Consider the following 27,665-nt stretch of genomic DNA (forward strand, 5'->3'; position numbering starts at 1 on the left):
TACATTTGATTTCTATAGAATGGTCCCAATTTTCATTGACGTTCGTACCAAGGTAGGTATATGTTTTTACTCTTTCTATTTGTTGACCATTTACACTGATTCGTCCAAATTGCTGTTTGTTCTTAGAGATAATCATACATTTTGTTTTCTTAGTGTTTAGTGAAAGTCCGTATCTCTGACTGACTTCCGCGATTCTGTTCATTAACTCCTGTAGGGCTTCAGAACTGTCAGCGAATACCACAGTGTCGTCTGCGTATCTTATGTTATTGATACATTCTCCGGTAATTCGAATTCAGGCTTCAAAATCATCCACTACTTCTTGAAAGATTTCCTCGGAGTAGATGTTAAACAGCAGTGGGGATAGTATACATCCCTGACGGACCCCACGTTTGATTTTGATATCGTAGGATTCTCCTGCCTCTGTCCGGATAGAGGATGTTTGATTCCAGTACAGATTGCTGATAATCCTTAAATCACAGGTGTTAATTCCAATATTTAATTGGTTAATATCTCCATCAGCTTGTCGTGCGGAACGAAAGTCACATCATGCGAAACGAAAAATACCAGTTCCTTCAACTTATAATCGAGGGTAAAATTTAAGGCAACAGAGGAATAGGACGCAAGAAAATGCCCTGGCTCTAAAACATACAGCAATGGACAGGGATTAACGACATACAATCTCTGATACACATTGCCAAAAACAGAGAGTCAATGGAAAATGTGATCGCTAACATACAGTAATGGATTTGCATCTGAAGAAGAAGAACATAATCAAGTAAGGTTTATCTTTGAATTATCTTTATGAATTTGATTCCATTGCTGATAAATATATCCCCTGTATATATTACAAAAGTAACAAAGCTGGTTTTAGTTAATATATTATAGGTAATCATGTTTTAGTTCACTTTATTCAGTATATTTATTTTGAATTCCTTGTGTAGAACGATTTTCCAATGAGTTTGTGCTTAGGTACAATTTTCTTTTTTTGATATACCGTATTCTACTCACAAAGAACTCATTCATGAATAATACTACGTTCTTTCTATTCATGAGTTTGTAATCTTTTTAATGCTCTTATGATCGTAATACGACAATACAATATTTTATTTTACGTATGAGAAGACATATTCCACGTTTCCACAAACAAAGCAGCTGGTGGTAAAGAGTAAATACACATTTACATATTTGCCTCAAAGGCTAAAACTTCACAACAAAGGGAGCAGGTATATATTCGAATATTAGCTCAACTTGAAAACAAACTTGAAGCCGCAGTCTTTGAACGGAGCAATTCTTTCCCCAATTGGTAAAAATGTAAGGTAAAGATAATATTAAACTTTGTGGCAAGCGGATATTCGCTTTTTGGATGCATTTGTTTGTGTAACAATAAATTTAACCAGAGGCATAATGTTTACAAAGTAGAAGAAGACCTTAGAAGTTTGGAAGTGTAGTTACGACCCTGGATTATTTAATGTGTGACGAGATAAAGAGTGACTATAATATACTAGTGTTTAATTTGATTAAGAGCTTTAGTTTTGTATTTGTTACTGTATTTTCGAAGCTGTACGATTTCAATTAATAAATTTATTACGATTTTTTAAATCCCGTTTCAGGCCCTGAAATTCTTAATTGGCGCAGTCATAGTAGGATTTTCACAGTGCTAGAATTCCAGATCACGAATACACTAAGAAATTACCTTTTTCAAAACCAGAGGGCAGAAGAAGTAGAGGACGAACACGAAGAAGATAGATCTATGATGTCGAAGAAGACTTAAAGATTTTAGGGTCAGAAGATGGAGGGAAGTTGCCAGGCATCGACAAGAGTGGTGACTTCTTTGCGAGCAATCCAAGATCCACAACGGATTGTCGAGTCACTTATGATGATGACAGTAGGATTTTCCGAAATTATACAGTGTTCGTTTTAACGTTGCCGAATTTCACGTGCAATATTTTTAAAGATTTACTTCTTCTTAACGTGCCCTATCAAGTCTCCTTGACGTTGGCGATTAACATGGCGAAACTGTCTCTGTCTCGAGCTATTCTAAATAGGTATTCTGCTTTCTTTATTCCTGTCCACTCCCGGATATTCTTCAACCAAGAGGCCTGCTTTCTACCAATTCATCTGCGTCCTTCGATTTTACCCATCATAATAAGTTGAAGAATATTATACCGGTCTCCCCTTACTACGTGTTCAAAATAGGCCATCTTTCTATATTTGATGTTATCAAGCAGCTCGCAGGTAGCATTTGCTCTCTTAAGGACTGAGACATTTGTCAGCATAGCCGTCCATGGTATTTTCAGTATACGTCTGTGCAGCCACATTTCAAAGGCCTCCAAACGGTTAATGGTGGATATTTTTAATGTCCATGCTTCGACACCATACAAGAGGACTGACCAAATGTAGCATTTAATCATGCGCTTTCGAAGTTGAAGTTGCAAGGTATCATTACAGAAGAATGACCTCATTTTTAAAAATGTCGTGCGGGCTATCTCCATTCTACATTTTATCTCTTTATCTGGATCTAGTTGTTCAGTAATATGGCAACCAAGATATTTAAAACTGGGTACTCTTTGAATTATATGACCATTAACATATAACCGTGAATCTTGATGGGCCAAACGGCTAAATACCATGTATTTTGTTTTTGAACAGTTTATATTTAGGCCAAACTCTCTTTCCACTGTGTCAATGGCATTTAAAAGGTGTTGTAATCCATTCATATCATCACTTAAAATAACTGTATCGTCTGCATCTCTGATTGTATTTATCAGAATTCCATTAACTTTCACACCCCATTCCAAATTATGCAGCGCTTCCTTAAATATTATATCTGAATATAAATTGAATAACAGTGGGGACAGCATACAACCCTGTCTGACACCTCTTTGTATTTTGCATATTTCTGTTGATTTTCCATTTATGCAAGCTGTCGCTGTTTGACGCCAGTATAATTTTTCTATGATTCGTACATCTTGACCATCAACTCCTTTATCCTTTAATATTTTAATTAGTTTGTGATGTTGTACTCGATCAATGGCCTTCTGATAGTCAATAAATACAGCAAAGACGTCTTTGCACACGTCTTTAAATAACACATTTAGTGCAAAGAGTGCGTCCCGGGTTCGCAATCCATTTCTGAAGCCAAATTGTGTTTCATCCTGGTCTTCTTCACATTTATCTCTGATTCTACTGTGGATGATACGTAGAAAGATTTTCAAAGTGTGGCTCATAAGGCTTATCATTCTATAATCGCTACAGTTTTTCGGACGTTGTTTTTTTTTGGTAGGGTTATGAATTCGGACTTTAACCAATCTTCAGGGATATCACCAGTCGAATAAACATCATTGAAAAGTTTGACTAGTATTCCAATGTTTTCCTCATTTATGAGCTTTAACATTTCTGTAGGTATGTTGTCGGGACCAACGGCTTTCTTGTTTTTTGCCAATTTTATAGCATGTAGTATTTCTGATTTTAGTATTTCTGGTCCTTCACTTTCATCTAAAGTCTCCAGTTCTTCGGGTCTATCATCATTATACAGTTCATTTATATAATTATACCAGGTAGTTCGAATTTCGTGTTCGTCTATTATCATTTTTCCCGACGAATCGGTTATAGTATGTGGAGTTTTCTTATGATAAAGACCAGCTACTTCTCTAACTTTTTTAAATATATTAAACGTATCATGTTTTTCATTTAACTTTTCTAATTCCTTGCATTTATCCTCCATCCATTTTTCTTTAGCTACCTTTATTTTTTGTTTAATTAGTTTCTGTTTTTCTTTGTATTCTCTTTTGTTATCTTTCAAATTTCTCATCTGCTCCATCAATTCCAGGATTTCGTCAGTCATCCATTGTTGTTTTTTGTGCCTCTGCATCGTTGTTGTATATTTTTCCATTACTTTCCAGGTAAGATCTTTGAACGTGTTCCATATTTCTGTATTGTTTTCATTTGTTGAATTCTTTAGCTGATTATTCATGTCATTTTCTATTAGTGTTTTGTTGGATGCTGATATATGTCATTTTGGTGTTTTGGGGCTTTCTTCGACTTTTTTGAGCTTCACTTGGATGTCATCTATTAGAGGGTTATGGTCTGAACCGATATCTGCACCAGGATATGTCGTTAATCTCTTGACACCATTCTTAAATCTCTTGTTTACTAGAACATAATCTATCTGATTTCTAATTATATGAAGTGAGTTATCTCCTGGTCCCTTCCATGTATATAATCTTCTTTTGTGTAATTTGAACCATGTATTTGCGATTATCATGTCATGTTCTTGACAGAACTGGTATAATCTATCGCCTCTTTCATTGCTCTCCCCTAGTCCATATTCACCTATCAGGTCAGATGTTCGTCCTTGACCAATTTTCGCGTTAAAATCTCCAATAATATATGTGATTTCGTTCCTTTTTAGATTGTTAAGTGTCTGTTTTAATTGACTATAGAATGATTAAACATCATTGTCATATTTATTTTCTGAAGTAGGGGCATATATCTGGATAACATTGACATTAAATGGTTTACTATTTAATTGGAGTATCGCTAGTCTGTCGTTCACAGGTACAAAATTTTTAACATATTTCTTTAATTTAGATGTTATAAATATGCCAACTCCATTCCTATGATGTACGTCATCTTCTACACTTCCAGAATAGTATAGTGTGCCTTCATCTTGTTCACATGTTTCCGCTCCAGATTTTTCACATGTTCCCGCTTCACATGTTCCCGCTTCACATGTTCCTAAAGATTTACGCAAAAGTCAAAATTTCGGTACTGTGACAGACAAATATCTAGGATTAGGAACAAACATTATCCACAACCCATCGAAGAAGTCAGACCAGGTAAAAGGAGCCAGCATCGTCTAGAATCCTATTGGTGCATACGGAAAAACAAAAATAATCTGAAGTCTATAGATAATGAAAATATTCATTAGTGTACGAAACAGAGGTTGAAACTCGCAAAATGGACACAAGTCCGGTTTTATTTTTTTTTTTCTGGTATATCAAGGGGTGCTTATTATGAGACTAACTTTTTCTTAAAAAATTTCGCCCCGGAACCCCCCTCTTCATCCCTTTAAAGGAGGTAATTTATGGTGTTTGCGAAACGTAGCCCTTCCTGTATGTTTTGCAAAAAATGTACTTAATAGTAAAATGAAGAGGACTATATTGCCTACTATTTATTTCATAACAGCATATGTCTATCACCCACCGTTTAGCGGGGAAGCACACCAAAATTGACAATTTTTTAAAAAAGATGTTTAAAAAAAATTATTTTTCCCTAACTGTAATGAAAATTAAAAAAGAAACCCTGCGGCAATTAATCACAAATAAGTGGCTGATTTTTTGGTATAGGTTTTATTTAAGGGCAATTGCAAATTTTTTAATTACAGGGTGTTACATTTTATAATACCCCTTTTTATACCATCTGAACATAATATGCTAGAGTAAAAAACACTTTCAGCGATTATCCATGTACTGGTGTTATTTACAAACTTGTATAATGCACCCCCATATTTTCCCCGGAACCACCCCAAAAAAAGGAGAAATAATAAAGAATATATTCAAAATTTAATTCATTTGTCGAAATTCTTTTCACTCATTTCATCGTTCCCCGTTAGAGGACAGTCTAACCATACACCGGTAAAAATATTTTAATATTTGCACCATCTTCTCGTTTCGTTCTGGTCCAATTCAGTATTCTTGCGAAGCCTCTTTGAAAAGGAATAGATTCCGAAACATCAGGTGTCAGAGGTTGGCAAGAAACTCGAATTGAATCAAAACGAAACGATTATTTTCTTTTTGTCATACCCTACTCGGTTTTAGAATACAAAATGACCACGTTTCATATAAGTAACCTGCTACGCATTATTGGAATATGTATTTTCCTAGCGGCGCCGTTTGGTACTTTGTACCTCGGTTAACAGATTACTTGATTCGTTGTCGAAATTATTTTCACACACTTCATCGTTCCCCGTTAAAGAACAGTCTAAACATACTCCGGTAAAAATATTTTAATATTCGCACCATCTTGTCGTTTCGTTCTGGTCCAATTCAGTCTTCTTGCGAAGCCTCTTTGAAAAGGAATAGATTCCGAAACATCAGGTGTAGTCCTGTCGCCAGGGGGGGTACAACGGTCTCCTTAATTCAGATGGACTTACCCAAGTTTTTCTTATGTATTTTGACCCGTAGTACTCGAATTTTTTGGGTAACAGTTGATCCGGATGTCGATAAGATTGTTATAAACAAAGAACTTGAGGAATTACATAACAGCGATTTTTCGCAAAACAAAACATTTTTTGTATTTTTTGGGTGATTCTCAGCAAAAAATGGTTTTACAAGTTTTTTCGGAGGATGCATAGTTTTAGAGATAAACGCGGTTGAACTTTAAAAAAATCGAAAAATTGCAATTTTTGAACCCGAATAACTTTTGACTGAAAAATAAAATAGCAATTCTGCTTACCGTATTTGAAAGTTCAAGTCAAATTCTATCGGTTTTGATTATTTTCATTGCTAAAAATTAAGTTTTTATTTGTTAAACAAAGCCATAAACACATAGAGTTTCCCGTGCCAATGCATGCGTTTTAATGTACGTAATCTACGTAGGAAATTGTCTGTATGCGCCTACTCCTTCGATTTCAAATGGGAAATGCATTGAAAACATCATTCAATCACTATGTGTTTATAGCTTTTTTTAACAATAAAAAAAATTAATTTTTAGCAATGAAAGTTATCAAAACCGATAGAATTTGACTTGAACTTTCAAATACGGTAAGCAGAATTGCTATTTTATTTTTCAATCAAAAGTTATTCGGGGTAAAAAATTGCAATTTTTCGATTTTTTGAAAGTTCAACCGCGTGTATGTCAAAAACTATGCATCCTACGAAAAAACTTGTAAAAACATTTTTTGCTTAGATTGACCCAAAAAATACAAAACAATGTTTTGTTTTACGAAAAATAGCTCTTATGTGATTCCTCAAGTTCTTTGTTTATAACAATCTTATCGACATCCGGTTCGACTGTTACCCAAAAAATTCGTGTTCTACGGGTCAAAATACATAAAAAAACTTAGGTAAGTCCATCTGAATTAAGGAGGCCGTTGTACCCCCACTGGCGACAGGACTAGTGTCAGAGGATGGCAAGAGACTCGAATTGAATCAAAACGAAACGATTATTTTGTTTTTTGTTATACCATACTTTGTATTAGAGTACACAATGACACGTTTCATATAAGTAATCTGCGACGCATTATTGGAATTTTGTCCTAGCGGCGCCGTTTGGTACTGTGTACCTCGGTTAACAGATTACTTGATTCATTGTCGAAATTATTTTCACTCATTTCATCGTTCCCCGTTAGAGGACAGTCTAACCATATTCCGCTGTAAATATTTTAATATTTGCACCATCTTCTCGTTTCGTCCTGGTCCAATTCAGTCTTCTTGCGAAGCCTCTTTGAAAAGGAATATATTCCGAACCATCAGGTATCAGAGGATGGCAAGAGACTCGAATTGAACCAAAACGAAACGATTATTTTCTTTTTTATTTAATTAAGTAATTTTATTACTTCGGACTCCCCTCGTCGTGTAAATGATTTCTTCCAACTGATTACTTTGAATGCGAACCACGAACCGCCATTTCGTGTATCGAGCCGCTACTTCCGTGACGCACTCCTCAGCATTTAACTTCTTCTTCTTACAGCGCCGTGTACCTCTAGTGCGTTGGCGAATTATCCTCAGACGTCTAACTTTTGCGGCTTGTAAAAGTTCACCAGTGTTAGTTATGCCTGTCTAGTTCTTTATATTTCACCAGTGGCGGCCCGTGAGGTAGTGCCATAGAGCCATGGCACTACCTTGCTAACTATGCAGAAATATATTTTTTATCTTAAAAACATCTAAATGCCTGTTAATTTTTTTTTGTGATTATTTCTGTGTAGCGCAATGCACATCTAACCACCGACTCTGGACACCCACAGCTGACCGGATAAGGGATGAAGATCACGAAAATCCCGGTGCCGAAAGGTATAGTGGCACGCCAGAAAAGAGAAAGATTGTATGAGCATCCTATGTAAGTGACAGAGATAGAGCGGTATTGCACTTTTAATATACGTTTAAATTGGACTCTCCGTGCCAGGCTCGAAATCTCGAAAAGTAGATCTTAAGATACAATGTTTTAGATCTATTTCTAGTTTCTTTACGCGTTCGCTTGACGCTATTGTGTTTATTATCTACTACTGTATTGTATATTTGTGTTTATACTCTACTATATTTTTTAATTTGTAATTATTAGTGCATCGTGGTCGTGGGTGTCGTAGGTATATAAATAATATTTTGATTATTTTCTACGTTTAATTTATTTATTGACAATGAATCAAATTAGTATATTAAAAAACTCTTTTGGTGGTTTTTCGTTAGAAAAAAACATCAAAATAAAGAACTCGGTCGGCCTTTACCCGATTTAAAAATTGAAAAACAAAGTGGAAATGGACAAAAACTTCGCTGTCGTAAGTTTAATAAAACTATTTATGATAAAAATAGCTGGTTGTGTGGTTGCGAACAAACTAATAAACTGTTCTGTTTTGTATGCGTTTTGTTTGGAGGTGACGAGATATGCGATGCAGTTTTGTTGCGAATAAAAACAAGGTTTACCTTCTCCGGACATTTAGTTGCTTCTCATTTATTTATGTCAGAGAAGTTTTCTGCTTATAAGGATAAGTTCCCCGAATCATTTCTTAATGAAACATGCACACAATTTTTATTTTTAAACAAAACTCGGCTTAAAACTTAATTACAAGTATTGTATCAGCGAGACGAATTAAGTACTACCTCTGGGGCTGTTCCGTTATCAGTTTTATTAAATGATGAAGGTTTAAAATGTACATTTGAAGAAACTGTTAAACTTTTAAGTATATTAATAACCATTCCCATGTCAACATCTGAAGCAGAACGTTGTTTTTCAATGCTAAAACGAATTAAGACATTCCTCAGAAATACCATGAAGGAAGAACGACTAAGTGCTTTAGGTATGCTGTCTGCAGAAAGACATTTTGTAAATGGCATTGACAATTTTAATAATAAAGTCATTGAAAACTTTGCCACCAAAAAAGAAAGAAGGATGGACTTCACATATCGTAAACTTTAACAGTAATATTAAATAACTTTGTGCGTGTGTGTAAATAATAGAATAGTGTTATTTTTATAATTTTCTAAATAGGCTCTAGAGACCAAATCGTAACAACAAAGTTCAAGTACATCAGCAGTGGCAGGAAGAATGAAAGATGGACAGCATAGGATTAAAGGACGTGGTGGTCGGATAAGTGCGAGAGACGGAAGCTGATGCGTGATGACGAGCGACTGAGAATCGGGTAAAAGAAGGACATCGGGGAGAAATCATGCCCTAACGGGCGATTCCACCCTGATGCCCTAGTAAGAGAGGGGTGGGGTTTAGCCGGTGCCGGCCACATCGGAGTTACGGAGGACAGGGAGGTCCGATTTAGGGCCAAACTGGTCGACGTGACACTGATGAGGTTTCAGCTCAGGAACCCAGCACTGTTGGAAATGTTTACTTTCGACGTCTGTTTGCAGATTCCCCACCTAGTGATGAAAAAAAAAAGTACATCAGCAGTAAATACTGGTGGTAAGTTGAGTTTTTTTATTGTTAATTACTTAATTTACGGAACTGTTTTGATAAATTTTGGTCAATTTCTTGGCATCCCAAAAATAGCAATATAAGATAAAAATATCTGCACCTATTTTTTTTAATTTCTATTTTATATCCTTTTTGACAATATCGTGAAACCGTCACTAAAAATTTAGGCAGCTGCCCGGATTCTGGCACTACCTTCCTAAAGTTATACGAGCCGCCACTGTATTTCACAGCCACGACATTTATTTGCGACCTACTCCTCTCTTGTCTTCAATCCTTCCTTGGATGGTTAGTTGAGGGATTGCGTATTTTTCCCCTCTCAGAAGAAATTTTCGCTCAGTATTTGCTCTTCTTAAGACTTCCTCGTTTCTCACCCTATCTGCCCATGGTATGCGGAACATTCTTCGTAAGGTCCACATTTCGAATGCCCCAACTTTATTACGGTTGAAAATTTAGTAGTAACGTTTGTTGAGTTTTGGTTGTTTATAACCGATTATTTTGTCCTTGGAGGATGTATAATTTGTATGTTTGGATGTATATGCTTTTTGTGTGAGTCAGTGAGAGAAGATTTTTGTTGTAGAGTTTTTTTTGTTTTGAACGCCTTGTTAGAAAATCAACAACGTTCATTCTTTTCAAAAACATTTTTGAGAAAGCACTTGAAGCCTGGTCGGCGATTTGGATTCCCAGTTTTTTTAATTGAAATGGTACTTTTTCAATCCTTTGGTGGGATGTACTGGGAATTCTCTCATTGAGGTATCCGTTGGTGTGCTGGAAATTTGGGGCACGTAAAGATTTGTCTTGGAAAATCCTCTAGAGATTAATTCGATGTTTATTGATGGCCAGGCTGAGAGTCGTGTAATAGACCCTTTTGTATGTTAAAGGTAAGCTGAAGTCATTTTTGTTCAGTTTATTGGTTCTCAGTTTTAAGAAGTTAGTTCAGTTATTTTTATTTTCTTTTTCTTTTGCTAGGGTGTTCCGGTATTCAGTAATTGTATGTATTTATCGATCCTGAGGCTTTAAAGAAGTAATAGAAGTACATTTATTTACCAGATTTACATTTATTCAGTATATTGGAAATAATAAATTTGGCAGATTTATTTAGAAGTTCGATATTTGACGTGACATTTTGACAAAATTTAAGGAAGATTGCAGTGTGTTTATCCAGGCAAATGATTTTTTTTATTGAAGGAAATAAGGACGGTAATAGATTTTATTTTATTTTATGGGAGAAAACAAGAAAGAACAAGGTACAATTTAGATTGGGTTAAGGGGTCTAAAAAGGGGACTAAAATACAATGATCTTTATATTTATGTGAAGGAAACAGCTGGTTCTGGTTTATTTTTTTTTTATTAATTACTTACTTTTGTTCTTATAAACTATTGAAATCAAAATTAATATTTGTATGTAAAAAGGGACTTAAAATTTTGTTGACATTATATTCTCTATAGTTATCTAGTGTTTTATTTGAACTGTCATGTCTCATGCTCATCTAAATCAAACCAACTAATTAAAAATAATAATTCCGACTGAGAAATAGCTGTGGTACATTTTTGGCGGCCAACTTAAGGGGCTTTTCAACCACCCGAGATTTTTATTTTTTTTTAGATAGTTCAAGTAAGACATAGGTTACGTAGAGTTACAGAAGTTGAAAATTAATAATCAAAAGTTAAATGTACTTTTATTTAAAGTGAGGTAGAGGTTTTCTTGTCTTATTTTTTTTTTGTGTATTTTAATTTCTCTAAAAGAAAATGTCGTTTAAACTTGATGTTGACCGTTTGGTCAAAGACGAACTTGAAGTTGAGTTGCAAATGAGAGGTATTATTTTGACTAATTGTAAGGTAGAAGAGTTAAAGAGTACTTTGCGTAGTTGCCTTGTTTTAGAAAAATTTGGCAAAATCCCTAACTTTGATTTACCTCCTGATATTCCTGCTGAGTTGACAAGTTGTGAAAATAAATTAAAAGAGATTCTGAATATTATTAATGCTTTTACAGGTACTGCAAACCAAATAAGAAGGATTGAGACTAAGTTTGCACATCTTTCAGGTAGATTGAACCGTATTCACAGTACAGACACTGATGAAATGTCAAAGCGTTCTGCATTGTTAAAGAAATTGATGGATTTGATAGGTGAATATACTACTAAGTCTAATGTTTTGAAAACTAGTAATGTTGTTTCTGTAGAGATGCCTACTGATCCTAATTTTTATCATCATATTGATTTATCAGGTCTTAATTTAAATGACCCTAATGGTAATTCTACCCCTACTCGAAATATTTCTGCACCGAATGTGAGTAACCAAACAAATCAAACTTCGAATTCAACAGTTAATCCCATTGTTTTCTTGCCATCTAATAGTGACTTTCCTTCAGAACCTGTATATAAGTGGGGAATTAAGTATTCTGGTAAACCACAAAATTTTTCTGTTTTTCTTGAAGAAGTTGAGGAGTATTGTAGGTCACGTAATGTAAATAAAATTCAGTTATTTTCTTGTGCTAGAGATTTATTTACTGGTAACGCTTTAGGTTTTTATAAATTGTATAGGAACTATGCTAGCAACTGGGATAGTTTAGTGAGCTTAATGAAGGAAGAATTTACCCTTTCTGCAGATGAGATCTGGCAGGATATTCTTCATACTACTCAGGAATCTAACGAATCTATTGGTATGTTTGTTGCCAAGATGACCAGTAAGTTCGAACAAATGCCAACACCAGTTCCGGACAGTTTAAAAATGCAGGTGTTACTTAAAAACATTTTACCTTTTTATCAGGAAAGATTAACTTTAGTCGAAGTAAAGACTCCTTTTGATTTAATTGACTTGTGTCGAAAAATTGAGAAAACTCGAATTAATATTGAGTCGTTTAAGCCTTCTTCTAGTAGTAGAGCGAATTCTTCTCATCACGTTTTACAAGAAGTAGAGACGTTTGTACCAAAATGCTGGCGCTGTAATGAGTATAGTCACGTGGTTAAGGACTGTAAGAGGCCAAAACGTGTGTTTAGATGCTTTGGTTGTAACAAAGAAGGTTTTACTAAAAATAATTGTCCTCAATGTAATTCACAGAATTGTAGCAATAATTTTATCTCGAATCGGAATAGACAGTTAAAGGTCGAAAAGGAAGAAGGTAGTGATAATTTTTATTCATTTAAGTTAGTTTTAGATTATATTTTAGCACAGAGTAATGACAGTGAATGTCCTTATGTAGAAGTTGATATCTTGGGTAAGACAGTATTCGGTTTATTGGATTGTGGAGCCAATAAAGTTTTTGTAAATATGCCTACATGGGAGATTTTACGTAGTTTAGGTGTACATTTAAAAACTGTTCCAGATGGGTCTTGCAGAGTTGCGGATGGTAGTCAGAGTCCTTTATTAGGTGTAGCTTCGGTGCCTATAAAACTTCGTGATGTTGTTAAGGTAATTGATGTTTTCGTTTGGCCACAGTGTAGACACTCTTTAGTACTAGGTGTAGATTTCTGGGTGCGAATGGGTATTGTACCAGATTTACGAAAAGGAGAGTGGTTTTTCTCTTCGGAAGTTATGAGTGTTCCAGTGGTTAATTCGATACAATCGGAATCTGAACTTCTACCAGAGCAACGTAAACAGCTTAACGAACTCGTTGATTCTTATTTTTCTAGTATCGACCCAGACAAATTAACTTGTACTAATGTAGTTCAACACAAAATTGTAGTTAGTCAACAAGAACCAATCAAGCAGAGGTTTTATCCGGTATCACCAATTAAGCAGGGTATGATCAACAAGGAGCTGGAGAAAATGCTGAAGCTTGGTGTTGTCGAACAGTCACACAGCGGATGGTCTTCACCAGTGTTGCTGGTACCTAAAAAGAATGGGGAATGGCGTTTTTGCGTTGATTTTAGGAAAGTAAATCGTGTTACTGAGCGTGATGCTTATCCTTTACCCTATATAAATAGCATTTTAAGTAAGTTAGGTGGAGCTAGATATTTGTCAACAATGGACATTAAGAGTGCCTATTGGCAGGTGGGTCTTACTGAAGAGAGCAAGCAGTACACGGCGTTTACTGTGCCAGGGCGTGGACTTTTCCAGTATTGTCGTATGCCTTTCGGATTGCACAACGCTCCAGCTACGTTTCAAAGATTAGTAGATAATCTATTAGGTCCTGAACTCTCTGAGTATGTTTTTGTGTACTTAGATGATATATGTCTGGCTACGTCAACTTACGATAAACATGTCGAAGTCTTGACAGAAATCTTTGCCAGATTGAAAAAAGCCAATTTGACCCTTAATAAAGAAAAATGTTCTTTCTGTGTGTCAGAACTTAAATACTTGGGTTATGTTGTTAACTCTAGTGGTCTGTCTGTAGATCCGGCAAAAGTAGAGGCCATTGTGAATCTTCCACGACCCACCAATGTCACTGAAGTCAGAAGAGTCCTTGGAGTTATAGGATGGTATCGTAAGTTTGTAAATAGTTATTCAGATCTTATTTCACCTTTGTGTAGATTATTACAAAAGAACAAGAAGTTCGTTTGGGACAAAGCTTGTGAGGAAGCTTTTCAGAGTATTAAAGACGCTCTTGTCTCAGCACCTATTTTGTCTAGTCCTAATTTTGACAAACCTTTTTACGTACAAACTGATGCGTCAGCGTATGGTCTTGGAGCTGTCCTTACTCAAAAGTATGATGAAACTGAACATGTAATTTGTTATTTGTCTAGAACTCTAAATAGAGCCGAGAGAAACTATAGCAGTGTTGAGCGTGAATGCCTCTGTGTTTTGTGGGCGTGTGAAACTTTACGAGCTTATCTAGATGGTTATAAGTTCTACGTAATCACTGATTGCTACTCGTTGTTATGGTTGGACAATTTGAAGGACCCTCAAGGACGACTTGGTAGATGGGCCTTACGTCTGCAACAGTTTGACTATGAAGTACTGCATCGCAAAGGTAAGGATCACATAGTTCCTGACACCCTTTCGCGAGCTTTAGAACTACCTGTTGATAGTGTACATATGATAAATTCTGTAGAAATAAGTAATGTTCAAGCAATAAACCCCGAATGTGACGAATATGATTTTTCTTCTACCAGTGATAAATGGTATAAGAAAATGTGTAATAATGTAAATAAAAATCCTTTAAAATTTGTCAGATGGAGACTAGCAAATAATAAGTTGTATAAATATATTGATCAAGATTTTCCGAGTTTAAGAGATGATTGTGAATATTGGAAACTTGTAGTTCCAAAAGATTTTCGAGATAAGATACTTCAGAGGTGTCATGATTCTTGTGTTTCAGGTCATTTAGGTATCTACAAAACATTTCATCGTGTATCTCGCCTTTTCTATTGGCCTTTTATGAAAATGGACATTACGAAATATATAAGGAAATGTGAGGTTTGTTTAAGGACGAAGCCTGAACAGAAAAGTCCTGCAGGACATATGGGACAGGCTGTCGAATCCACAAAACCTTGGGAGATCATCAGTATGGACTTATTTGGACCATTGCCCAGAAGTTCAGCTGGTAATACTTGGATTTTGGTAGTTACTGATAAGTTCAGTAAATTTCCTCTTTTATTCCCTCTGAGAAAGGCAACTGCCACTTCTATAAGTAAAATTTTAAAAGAAAATGTATTTCTTTTGTTTGGTGTTCCCAGAGTCTTAAAATGTGATAATGGAAGTCAGTTCAAAGGTAATATTTTAAGATCTTTTTGTCAAGAGTTTGGAATCAGATTTCTTTTTACTCCAAATTTTACCCCTCATCCAAACCCTACTGAACGAATTAATCGTATCATGAAAACCATGTTGATGGCTTATGTTAAAGATAATCATAGGTTGTGGGATGTTAATTTACCTGAACTAGGTTGTGCTATTAGAACTGCCAAACATGAGGTGACAGGTCAAACACTATACTTCATTAATTTTGGTTGTGAGATGATGACTCATGGAAGTGAATATCATCTAAAAATAGGGAATGAAGAAAATAAACAACGTGTGTATGATCGTTCTAAAAATATGAATAGGTTGAGAGACTGGGTTAAGAAGCGGATTGATAAAGCTTCAGATAACACCAGAGAAAGATATAATTTAAGAAGAAGGGATGTTCATTTTAAGGAAAATGATTTAGTTTGGAAAAAGAACTATGTTCTTTCTGATAAAGCTAATTATTTTACATCTAAGTTTGCTGATAGATTTGTTGGACCTTTTAGAGTAAAGCGTAAGGTTGGTTATTGTACATATGAATTAATAAATGATAATGGTAAGTCTATTGGTCACTGGCATGTGAAAGACTTGAAACCTCACCCACAGAACTCTGATAGCCACGTTGAATCGGATTCTGATGTAGATAGTGTAACATAGTATGTATTTTTAACAAGTTTCTTTGGGATTCAATTCAAAGAAACTTAATTTTCTTTCCGGAAGGAAAGGTGGAGTTATTACGGTTGAAAATTTAGTAGTTACGTTTGTTGAGTTTTGGTTGTTTATAACCGATTATTTTGTCCTTGGAGGATGTATAATTTGTATGTTTGGATGTATATGCTTTTTGTGTGAGTCAGTGAGAGAAGATTTTTGTTGTAGAGTTTTTTTTGTTTTGAACGCCTTGTTAGAAAATCAACAACGTTCATTCTTTTCAAAAACATTTTTGAGAAAGCACTTGAAGCCTGGTCGGCGATTTGGATTCCCAGTTTTTTTAATTGAAATGGTACTTTTTCAATCCTTTGGTGGGATGTACTGGGAATTCTCTCATTGAGGTATCCGTTGGTGTGCTGGAAATTTGGGGCACGTAAAGATTTGTCTTGGAAAATCCTCTAGAGATTAATTCGATGTTTATTGATGGCCAGGCTGAGAGTCGTGTAATAGACCCTTTTGTATGTTAAAGGTAAGCTGAAGTCATTTTTGTTCAGTTTATTGGTTCTCAGTTTTAAGAAGTTAGTTCAGTTATTTTTATTTTCTTTTTCTTTTGCTAGGGTGTTCCGGTATTCAGTAATTGTATGTATTTATCGATCCTGAGGCTTTAAAGAAGTAATAGAAGTACATTTATTTACCAGATTTACATTTATTCAGTATATTGGAAATAATAAATTTGGCAGATTTATTTAGAAGTTCGATATTTGACGTGACATTTTGACAAAATTTAAGGAAGATTGCAGTGTGTTTATCCAGGCAAATGATTTTTTTTATTGAAGGAAATAAGGACGGTAATAGATTTTATTTTATTTTATGGGAGAAAACAAGAAAGAACAAGGTACAATTTAGATTGGGTTAAGGGGTCTAAAAAGGGGACTAAAATACAATGATCTTTATATTTATGTGAAGGAAACAGCTGGTTCTGGTTTATTTTTTTTTAATTAATTACTTACTTTTGTTCTTATAAACTATTGAAATCAAAATTAATATTTGTATGTAAAAAGGGACTTAAAATTTTGTTGACATTATATTCTCTATAGTTATCTAGTGTTTTATTTGAACTGTCATGTCTCATGCTCATCTAAATCAAACCAACTAATTAAAAATAATAATTCCGACTGAGAAATAGCTGTGGTAACTTATACACCAACATCGTTGTATTCTTTGATAGAAGCTTCGCTTCAAAAATATCCAAAAGTTATTAATTAAGTATTCTTTGTCCCAAATCAATATGTAAACTGTGAAATGATTGTTTTAGAACAAGAGCAAAATTATGTGTATCAGGGGTAACCATTGTCAGTTGAAGAATAAAAGAGATTTGTAGAATTAAATAAAACAAGTGTATAAACACAATTTAAAACTAATGATGGAAAATGCACTTACCACTCTTAAAATTTGAAATGGTCAACTCACAGAAGGGTTCGAATAAATTATACCTATAAAAATAAATAGTTTTATTTTTAAAATCACATCAGTTAAAATTATTTTAATTTAAAATCTTAATTTGAATTTTATTGAATACTCTGGGCTAATTAGTAAAATTCATGGAAAATTATTTACCAGCAATTTTATTGCTGGAATCCAATTATAAGCTCCTATATATTAATAATATAGGTATGCAAAGTCCGCAGATAGTGTGCTACTTTTTTATAAACAAAATGGCGCCGACAAATTGTATTTTTTTTATTTATTGCTCTATAACTCCGAAGATTTTAACTTTACAACAAAAACACTCAAATAAATATTCACCGCAATTAAATTCTGCATAGAGATATGTTTTTCACGATTTGCTACGACGAAAATTTTCCTCGGAACATGCGGGTTTTCCCAACAAAAACCCTAATTTTCAAATAAAGTTTTAGGTAAGTTATTAATTAATTAATAATTAAATAACTTAGTGACATCAAAGCTTTCTTGGTATAAATTGTAATTCCAGAAGCCGGTGAAAATTAAACGAATATTTTAGCAACAATTCAATTGTTAATTAACAATTTACGATCGCAATAATAACCAAAATAATCATGATACATTGATCAAACGTATAAAGATTATAAAGATGAGATGCTTATTTAATATTGTATCGACAAAATATAAATTTTTCTTTTTTTTTGCATAATCTTTAAATTTTGAAAAAAAAATAGTTATAATACGCTGGTCTAATTAGTAAAGTGCAAAGAAAGGCTATTTACCAGCAATGTTATTGCTGGAATCGAATTATAAGATCCTATATATTATTAATATAGGTATGCAAAGTCCGCAGATAGTGTGCTACTTTTTTTATAAACAAAATGGCGCCGACAAATCGTATTTTTTTCAATTATTGCTCTATAACTCCGAAGATTTTAACTTTACACCAAAAACACTCAAATAAAAATTCACCCCAATTTAATTCTACATAGAGGCATGTTTTTCCCGATTTGCTCCGACAAAAATTTTCCTCGGAAAATGTGGGTTTTCCCAACAAAATCTCGAATTTTCAAATAAATTTTTTGGGCCAGTAATTATTTATCAATAATTAAATAGCTTGGTGAAATAAAAGCTTTCTTGGTAGAGATTATAAATTCAGAAGCTGGTGAAAATGAAACGAATATTTTAGCAACAATTCAATTGTTAAATAACAATTTACAGTCGCAATAACAACCAAAATAATCATGAGACATTGATCAAACATAGAAAGATTATAAAGGTGTGATGCCTATTGAATATTTTGTCGACAAAATATAAATTTTTCATATTTTTGCATAATCAATATAATATAAGCAATATAATATTATTATATTGAAAATTTCCAACCATTTGCAAAAAGTTATGAAACAGCAAAATAAATATACGATTGCTCCGTTGTTTATAATTTGTTTTAATTGTTTCAAAGCTTAAAAGTGAGTCTGTGGTACAATCTAATTACTCACAAAGAATGTCAAAAATTAGTGCAATGGTTATATTTTAATCAAAGATTAAAAATACTTCTTTTTGTAATTTTAAGCGCAAAAGTAGGCCTGATACAGAGCCTGAGCTAAAATGTTCACTCGAAGCGATTGACACGCAGCATACATTATTTATTAAAAGTGTACGTCGCGCGGTCGGTCGTCGCTCCGAGTGAAAATTTTAGCTACAGTACTGTATTAGTCTACTTTCGCGCGTGTAAATTACAAAAAAAATATATTTATAATATTTAATTAAAATATAACCATTAAACTGATAATCGATATTTTTTAGTAAATAATTAGCTTGTACTTTAAACTCAGTTCTACGCTTTGAAAGAATTAAAAAAAATTATAAACACCGTAGTAATCGTATGTTTACTTTGCTGTTTTATAACTTTTTTGCAAATTGTTGCAAAAAAGTTTTAAAGCATTTATTTTCAAGTATTGGTAGATAATTACTTATCTAAAACTTTATTTGAAAATTAAAGATTTTGTTGGGAAAACCCGCATTTTCCGAGAAAAATTTTCGTCGGAGGAGATCGGGAAAAACATGTCTCTATGCAGAATTTAATCACAGTGAATTTTTATTTGGGTGTTTTTGTTGTAAAGTTAAAATCTTCGGAGTTATAGAGCAGTAATTGAAAAAAACACGATTTTCAGGCGCCATTTTGTTTATAAAAAAAGTAGCACACTATCTGCGAACTTTGCATACCTATATTATTAATATATAGGATCTAATAATTCGATTCCAGCAATAAAATTGCTGGTAAATAACTTTTCCCAAAAATGGCCTATTCTCCGATAATCAGCCCAGACTATGAATATCATTGTACTATGGTGCTTCTCAGAGGCTTTTGTCAATGCGTCTCAAGTGACAGAAGAAAAGGTACTTCCGTGATTATACACATTTATAACATTTATTTTGGTTGTTGATAGATAACGCTATAATCAGAAAAAAAATGATTTACCTATTACATATCTATAGGAGTAAAATCTAAAGTTCTTCTCAGTCTTTCAGTGTGGCATTAATTTCAGATTTTTAAAATTGGTTAAACGTACTTTTTAAAAGAAAAACCGGATTTTCTCGCTATTTTTCGCTTTTTGATACAATTTTATACCGGGTGTTTCAAAAAAGGTTACACCGTCACCAGGATAGGTAAGAAACTGAAAAACAATTGGGGTTTGCTTAATAAAAATTTCATGTAATCCCCCATTTTCAAGATACAGGGTGTTGAAGAAAACAAAATTATACATATTTTTTACGACTTTGCCGAAACTACTGGCAACGCTGTAATAAAATTTGTTGGGTTTGAAGAGGTAGTTATTGTGCATTTTTTGACATACAATTAGAATATGATTTTAATAAAGTAGAGAATTATTGCATGGCATTTTAGTTAAATCTGACAGTTGTCAGAATCGTAATCAACCAAATATGAAAATTCTCCGGGCTAATTAGCAAAATACAAGAAAAAGTTATGTACAAAAAATTTTATTGTTGGAATCGAATCTTATGATTGCATATATTAATAATATAGGTATGCAAAGTCCGCAGATAGTGTGCTACTTTTTTTATAAACAAAATGGCGCCGGCAAATCGTGTTTTTTTTTAATTTTTGCACTATAACTCCAAAGATTTTAACTTCACACCAAAAACACTCAAATAAAAATTCACCGTAATTAAATTCTGCATAGAAACGTGTTTTTCCGGTTTACTTCGACGAAAATTTTCCCCAAAAAATGCGAGTTTTTTCAACAAAATCTTTAATTTTCAACTTAAATTTTAGATAAGTAATTGTTTATCAATAATTAAATACCTTAATAATATAAAAGCTCTTTTCGTATAGATTATAATTCCAGAAGCCCATGAAAATTGAATGAACAGTTTAGCAACAATTGAATTAATTAAAAATTTACGGTCGCTATAACAACCACAATAATTATGGTACATAAGAATAACTATGATTTTTGTATAAAAAGACACTGTACCTATCTAATGTACTTTACAGAATTGAAATTGGACTATTTAAGCGGCCTCAGGAATATTTTAAAATTATAAATAATTGTTTGGCTTATAAACAAATAGAATATCTCGGGAAATATTAAATTAAATTAAATCATGAAAACGGTATTGGAAAAAAGCGGCAGGACGCTTCTTTTAATAGAAAAACCGTTTAATTGTGAGGAGCGCTTCCTGAGATACAACCGGTAAAAGGTGACCGGCATATACGGCAAAGATATAAACAATACGATCATAATTTTCGAACCATCTTGGAATTTTGCTATTTTTGGAAATTTTCACTCGTAATATCGATAGTTTTTATTATAGTAATGTATGTTATGATTACTTTAAAGATATGAAAATTGGTGTGAAGAAAGAGGATAAAAATAAAAAGGTGATTGTTTGAAAATTATGATCGTATTGTTTATTTAATGCCGGTAAATGCCCGTCAACTTTGACCGGGTGCATCTCAGGAAGCACTCATCGTAATTAAACGTTTTTTCTTTTAAAAGAAGCGTTCTGTCGCTTTTTTCCAATACCGTTTTCATGATTTAATTTAATTTAATATTTCCCGAAATATTCTATTTGTTTATAAGCCAAAAAATTGTTTATAATTTTAAAATATTCCTTAGGCCGCTTAAATAGTAAAATTTCAATTCTGTAAAGTACGTTAGATAGGTACAGTGTATTTTTATACAAAAATCATAGTTATTCTTATGTATCATAATTATTGTGGTTATTATAGCGACGGTAAATTTTTAATTAACAATTTAATTGTTGCTAAACTGTTCATTCAATTTCCATTGGCTTCTGGAATTATAATCTATACAAAAAGGGCTTTCATGCTACCAAGTTATTTAATTATTGATAAACAATTACTTATCTAAAATTTTAGTTGAAAATTAAAGATTTTGTTGGAAAAACCGGCATTTTCCGGGGAAAATGTTCGCCGAAGTAAATCTAAAAAAACACGTCTCTATGCATAATTTAATTACAGTGAATTTTTATTTGAGTGTTTTTGGTGTAAAGTTAAAATCTTTGGAGTTATAGATCAAAAATGGAAAAAAAACACGATTTTCGGGCGCCATTTTGTTTATCAAAAAGTTGCACACTATCTGCGGACTTTGCATACCTATATTATTAATATATACAATAATAGGATTCGATTCCAGCAATAAAATTACTGGTAAATAACTTTTCCCAAAAATCGCCTATTCTGCGATAATCTGCCCAGACTAAAAGGTTATTGCAGTATAACCCTTTTATTTGCAATTTGTTATAAAAACACATTAATCGTGTTTATTGCATTTATAAAAAGGTATGTTCTTTGGTTTGTATAGTCGTATAAATTGTACAAATTATAGTCGTATAGATAATACGTAACTAATTTTTTTATAGCGTTATCTATCAACAACTAAAATAAAATATTATAAATGAGTATAATCGCGGACGTACCTTTTCACTTCCACTTTCACTTTCACAAACAGTTCCAACTTAATGTGTTAGAAATAAATCAAAAAACTGTGACGCACTGAAAGAAGCCTCTTAAGAAAAGTATATTATGTTTTTTGTTTCATGTACGTATGTGTCTACATGATATGACAGGATAGGTGTGTAAGGGTTCAGAAGGGTTATATTTTATCTTATCTAGTTTGGATAGCCAGATAAAGTAATGTAGGAATCAAGTCATTATTGAAATTATAAAAAAGATTTAAGTCCTTTGCAATGTTAAGTGCAGATAATTGAGACACATCTTCATTATTGAACGAAGTCTAAGTTTGTTTGATGTTGGTCCAGAGAAATAAGAATTGGCTTTGTTTAAAAAATACTTTAAAAGTTTTCCTCAGATTCCTGGTCCATCCATTTCGTTAAAAAATCGATTATCATTCTGACACACATGTGATTTTTACCGTAACGTAAAATGTCATCGCAAAAGTAAGCGCAGTATATAATACACACACGTTTGTAAAAAGAGCAAACGCAAAATGTGCAATTGGAATTCCAATTTAACTCAGGAAATTCAAGTTCCAGCTGAAAAGTTAGATTTACATTTTTGTGAAAACCGAATATCTGTTTTTGTGTTTGACGATTTACTGTATCTGAAAAATTAAAACAATTGGTGCGCAAGATTTAACTTTAACTACATTTAATAAAATGAAGAATTAAGTAGTTAAAGTGTATATAATTAGTTAGTATTAGTATGGTATAGTTAGACCCAAACCCAGATATCCAAAGTGAAAGTTATCCTCCAACACCAAATTGTTCTATATGGACCACATAATGTTCAGAAAAAAGTCACACCATTTTGAGCGTCGGGTTTGGGGGGGAGAGGGGGGAGAAATCTGCAAATTCGTAGTTTTTTAGGTTTTTCGTCAATATTTCTAAAACTAAGCGGTTTAGCATGAACAACCTTCTACACAAAATTGTTCTGCAATTAATTTTAAATAAAAAAGACCCTACGCATAACCCTTCTAAAATGAACAGTTCCAAAGTTACGGAGGTAGTATAGTATAAATGGTCCAAAAAAAGGCCTAACCCAGACATCCAAAGTAAAAGTTTTCCTTCAACACCAAATTGTTCTATATGGTCCACATATTGTTCAGTAAAAAGTTACACCATTTTGAGCGTCCGGTTTGAAGGGGAGATGGGGGAGAAATCGGTAAATTAGTAGTTTTTTTAAGTTTTTCGTCAATATTTCTGAAACTATGCTTTAGCGTAAGGAATGTTCTACAGAAAAATGTTCTACAAACCCAACGCTCAAAATGATGTGACTTTTTTCTGAACATTAGGTGGACCATATAGAATAATTTGGTGTTGGAGGATAACTTTCACTTTGGATGTCTGGGTTTTTGGTATAGTTATATCATAAATATTGTCCAAGAAATATAAAAAGTATCGAAAACCTCGACTTTTCACCCTCCGTAACTCTGGAACCGTTGATTTTATAACAATTATGTATAGAACATTTTTTGTTTTAAATTTTATGTCGAACATTTCTGTACATAACATTGTTTACGCTATAGCATATTTTTAGAAATATTGACGAAATACGTAAAAAAACTACTAATATAGCGGCTTTTCTCCCATCTCCCTCCCAAACCTGACGCTCAAAATGGTGTAACTGTTTACTGAACAATATGTGGACCATATAGAACATTTTGGTGTTGGAGGAAAACTTTTACTTTGGATGTTTGGGTTAGGCCTTTTTTTTTAGACCAGTTATACTATACTACCTCCGTAACTTTGGAACCATTCATTTTAGAAAGATTATGCATAGAGTCTTTCTTATTTCAAATTTAATGTAGAACAATTTTGTATAGAGGGTTGTTCATGCTAAACCGCATAGTTTTAGAAATATTGGCGAAAAACTTAAAAAACTACGAATTTACCGATTTCTCCCCCCTTTTCCCCCAAACCCGACGCTCAAAATGGTGTGACTTTTTGCTGGACATTGTGTGGGCCATATAGAACAATTTGGTGTTGAAGGATAGCTTTCACTTTGGTGAAAGCTATCCTTCAACAAACAAATAGCCAAACAGAGAGCAAAGAAAGCAAAAGATTTTAATCAGATTAGATGTATCCGAGATGAAAATAATAAAATACTAGTTCACGAAAGGGAAGTCAAAAAGAGATGGAGAAAGTACTTTGACAGCTTATTAAATGAAGAATTTGACAGACAGCCTGTAGAGTCAACGGAGACAGTAGCAGCAATGGTCACCAAAATAACCAACGAGGAAGTGGCTCAAGCGCTTCAAAAAATAAAGAAAGGAAAAGCGGTAGGACCAGATGATATTCCTGGGGAAGTATGGAGAGCATTGGGAGAGACAGGAACAAGATGGCTAGCAGGTCTATTTAATAGAATTATGGAAGTCGGACAAATGCCAGACGAATGGAGAAGCAGTATACTGGTACCTGTTTACAAAAACAAGGGAGATATACAACAATGTACAAACTACAGGGCTATAAAACTGCTTAGCCACACCATGAAAATATGGGAAAGAGTAATTGACAGACGGATACGTGAAGAGACCGAAATATCCGAGAATCAATTTGGCTTTATGCAGGGTAGATCAACAACAGATGCAATTTTCATTATAAGGCAGTTGATGGAAAAATACAGGAGTAAAGAAACAAGCGCTCATATGGTATTCATTGATCTTGAGAAAGCATATGATAGAGTTCCTCGAGAGATTCTATGGTGGGCACTCAATACGAAAGGAGTCCCTGGTGAATATGTAAAGATTGTGAGGGATATGTATGAGGGAGTTACGACTAGTGTTAGGACAGGTGTGGGAGAGACTGATAAATTTCATGTGAAAGTAGGATTGCACCAAGGCTCGGTGCTTAGTCCGTATTTATTCTCATTAGTTTTGGACCAGATAACAGCGAAACTACAGGGTAACATTCCATGGTGCTTAATGTATGCCGATGATGTCGTGTTAGTAGGAAATAGTGAAAGAGACTTAGAACAAAAACTGGAACAGTGGAGACATGCTCTGGAGGAAAAAGGTTTAAAACTTAGTAGGACAAAAACAGAGTATTTGGAATGTTCATTTAAAGATGGAGCTACTACAAATAAAATGGTATCTTTGGATGGTGAAATGATTGTGAAAAGCAATAGTTTTAAGTACCTAGGATCGGTATTACAGAGTAATGGAGAAATAGATGGAGATGCATGCAGTAGAATTAGGGCTGGATGGATGAAGTGGAAAGAAGCGAGTGGTGTGTTGTGTGACAGAAAAATTCCAATGAAGCTGAAGGGAAAATTCTATAAAACAGCCATAAGACCGGCTATGATGTACGGAACTGAATGTTGGGCAGTGAAAAAGAAAGAGGAACAACGAATGCATGTGGCGGAAATGAGAATGCTTAGATGGATGAGTGGAGTGACAAAGAAGGATAAAATTAGAAATGAGTATATTAGAGGAAGTCTAGGTGTGGCACCAATTGATGCCAAAATGAGAGAGCATAGGTTAAGATGGTTTGGTCATGTTCAACGTCGAGACGTTAATCACCCAATACGAAGAATAGCTGAAGTGCAGATTCCTGGAAGGAGTAGGAGAGGAAGACCAAAGAAGACCTGGGGGGAGGCGATAAGGCAGGACATGTTGGTAAAGGGGATTAACATTGATATGACCCAAGACAGAATTGGGTGGAGAAATGCAATTAGGGAAGCCGACCCCGCATAGGGATAAGGCAAAGAGAATGATGATGATAGCTTTCACTTTGGATGTCTGGGTTATGCCATCTTTTGGATCAACTATACTATAAATACTATATGCAGAAATGTCATTTCGACAGATTTGACACTATTCGACTGACTAACATATTACAGGAATACCAGATAGTAAACACCTTTGTGTATCTCGGGTCTAATATAGCTAACGATGGTAACTGTGAATCAGAAGTTCGGGGACGTATTCGTATGGCAAAAAATGCGATGAGTCGCCTAACTAAAGTTTGGAAAGACAGATCTATCTCTCAAAAGATCAAGATGAGACTGGTGAATGCCCTTGTATTCTCAATATATCTATACGGAGCAGAGACTTGGACTCTTCGCGCATGCGAGCGCCAAAAAATTGATGCCTTTGAGATGTGGTGCTGGAGAAGAATGCTGCGCATACCTTGGACAGCTCATAGGACAAACGTTTCCATTCTAAACCAACTCAATATTAAAAAAAAGGCTGTCCACAATATGTCTGCAACGAATTCTGCAATTCTTTGGTCACGTGGTTCGCAGAGGTGACGACAGTTTGGAGAGATTAATTTTTTCTGGAAACGTTCCGGGGAGAAGATCAAGAGGACGATCATCAAGTAGATGGTCTGACCAAATAAAGCATTCAGCTGGAAACTTATTCTGCGAAGCTCTTAGAGCAGCTGAAAATAGAGACCAATCGAGAAACATTGTTAGGAATATTGGAAGAAATCACGATCCTCAGTAATGGGGAAACGACAGGAGAGAGAGAGAAAAATGTCATATTCTTCTTATTGCGCCGTCTTCTTTCGAAGGTTGGCACTCCAAATGGCTATTGCAGCTTTGGGAACTTTGGAGAAGGGGTGGCATCCATCCCCAGGGTAAAAGCGCAAGTTGACACCATGTCACCTTTGTTCCTTGAGATATCCTCTAATTACTCACCAATTTTCATGCAAATCGATGGAGGTTCAACGAAATCGGAGGTAATAGCTCATATCCACCTTCAGTGACTGCACTAACTCTTCTTTAAATATTAAGATATGTCGATTGATTTCATTGTGGTATTCAAATGACCCTTTAAGTGAATGCACTGATGTATGAATGATGTATCTTGGTCGTCTTTATTTTGTATCAGATTTTCAGCTTCTTTCATAGTTTCTTCATTGCTTAATTTTGGCAAATCTGTTAATAACACGAAAACACGAAAACGTTGATAAGTAAGTCGATAAGATTCCATACGTCTATTCAGGTCTCTTATTAGAGTGTCGATTATAACATAGAATGTGTAGATTTTCTTCTCATCACTAGCTGAAAAGTTTAGTTCATCATCGGCTCCCTCGTCAAATTGAATTTCTCTGTCTTATTTCTTTATATGATTTATTTTGCACAATTTTTTGGCTTCCTTGCGGTAAAGTAATTTGAAAGAGATACTCTTTAATGACAGAAAATAGATTCATTATTTTTATATACAAATATTTTTTGTACAGTATTTTTACCGCCCTCTCATAATGTGCCGCCCTAGATAACTGCCTATATTGCCTAA

The 27,665-nt window shown here is 34.1% G+C and overlaps 1 protein-coding gene across 1 annotated transcript in view; it reads right to left on the reverse strand.

Annotated features, from left to right (window-relative positions):
- Positions 1–27,665, reverse strand: part of LOC114340380 (uncharacterized) — a 1,055,195-nt gene that overhangs the window by 985,295 nt on the left and 42,235 nt on the right. The window contains exon 2 of the mRNA XM_028291124.2: positions 17,389–17,441. The gene's annotated coding sequence lies outside the window, so the exon portion shown is untranslated. The remainder of the gene's footprint in view (positions 1–17,388; positions 17,442–27,665) is intronic.

This window comes from Diabrotica virgifera, chromosome 3 (genome assembly GCF_917563875.1).
Source record: "Diabrotica virgifera virgifera chromosome 3, PGI_DIABVI_V3a".
In the NCBI taxonomy this organism is placed as follows: domain Eukaryota; kingdom Metazoa; phylum Arthropoda; class Insecta; order Coleoptera; family Chrysomelidae; genus Diabrotica; species Diabrotica virgifera.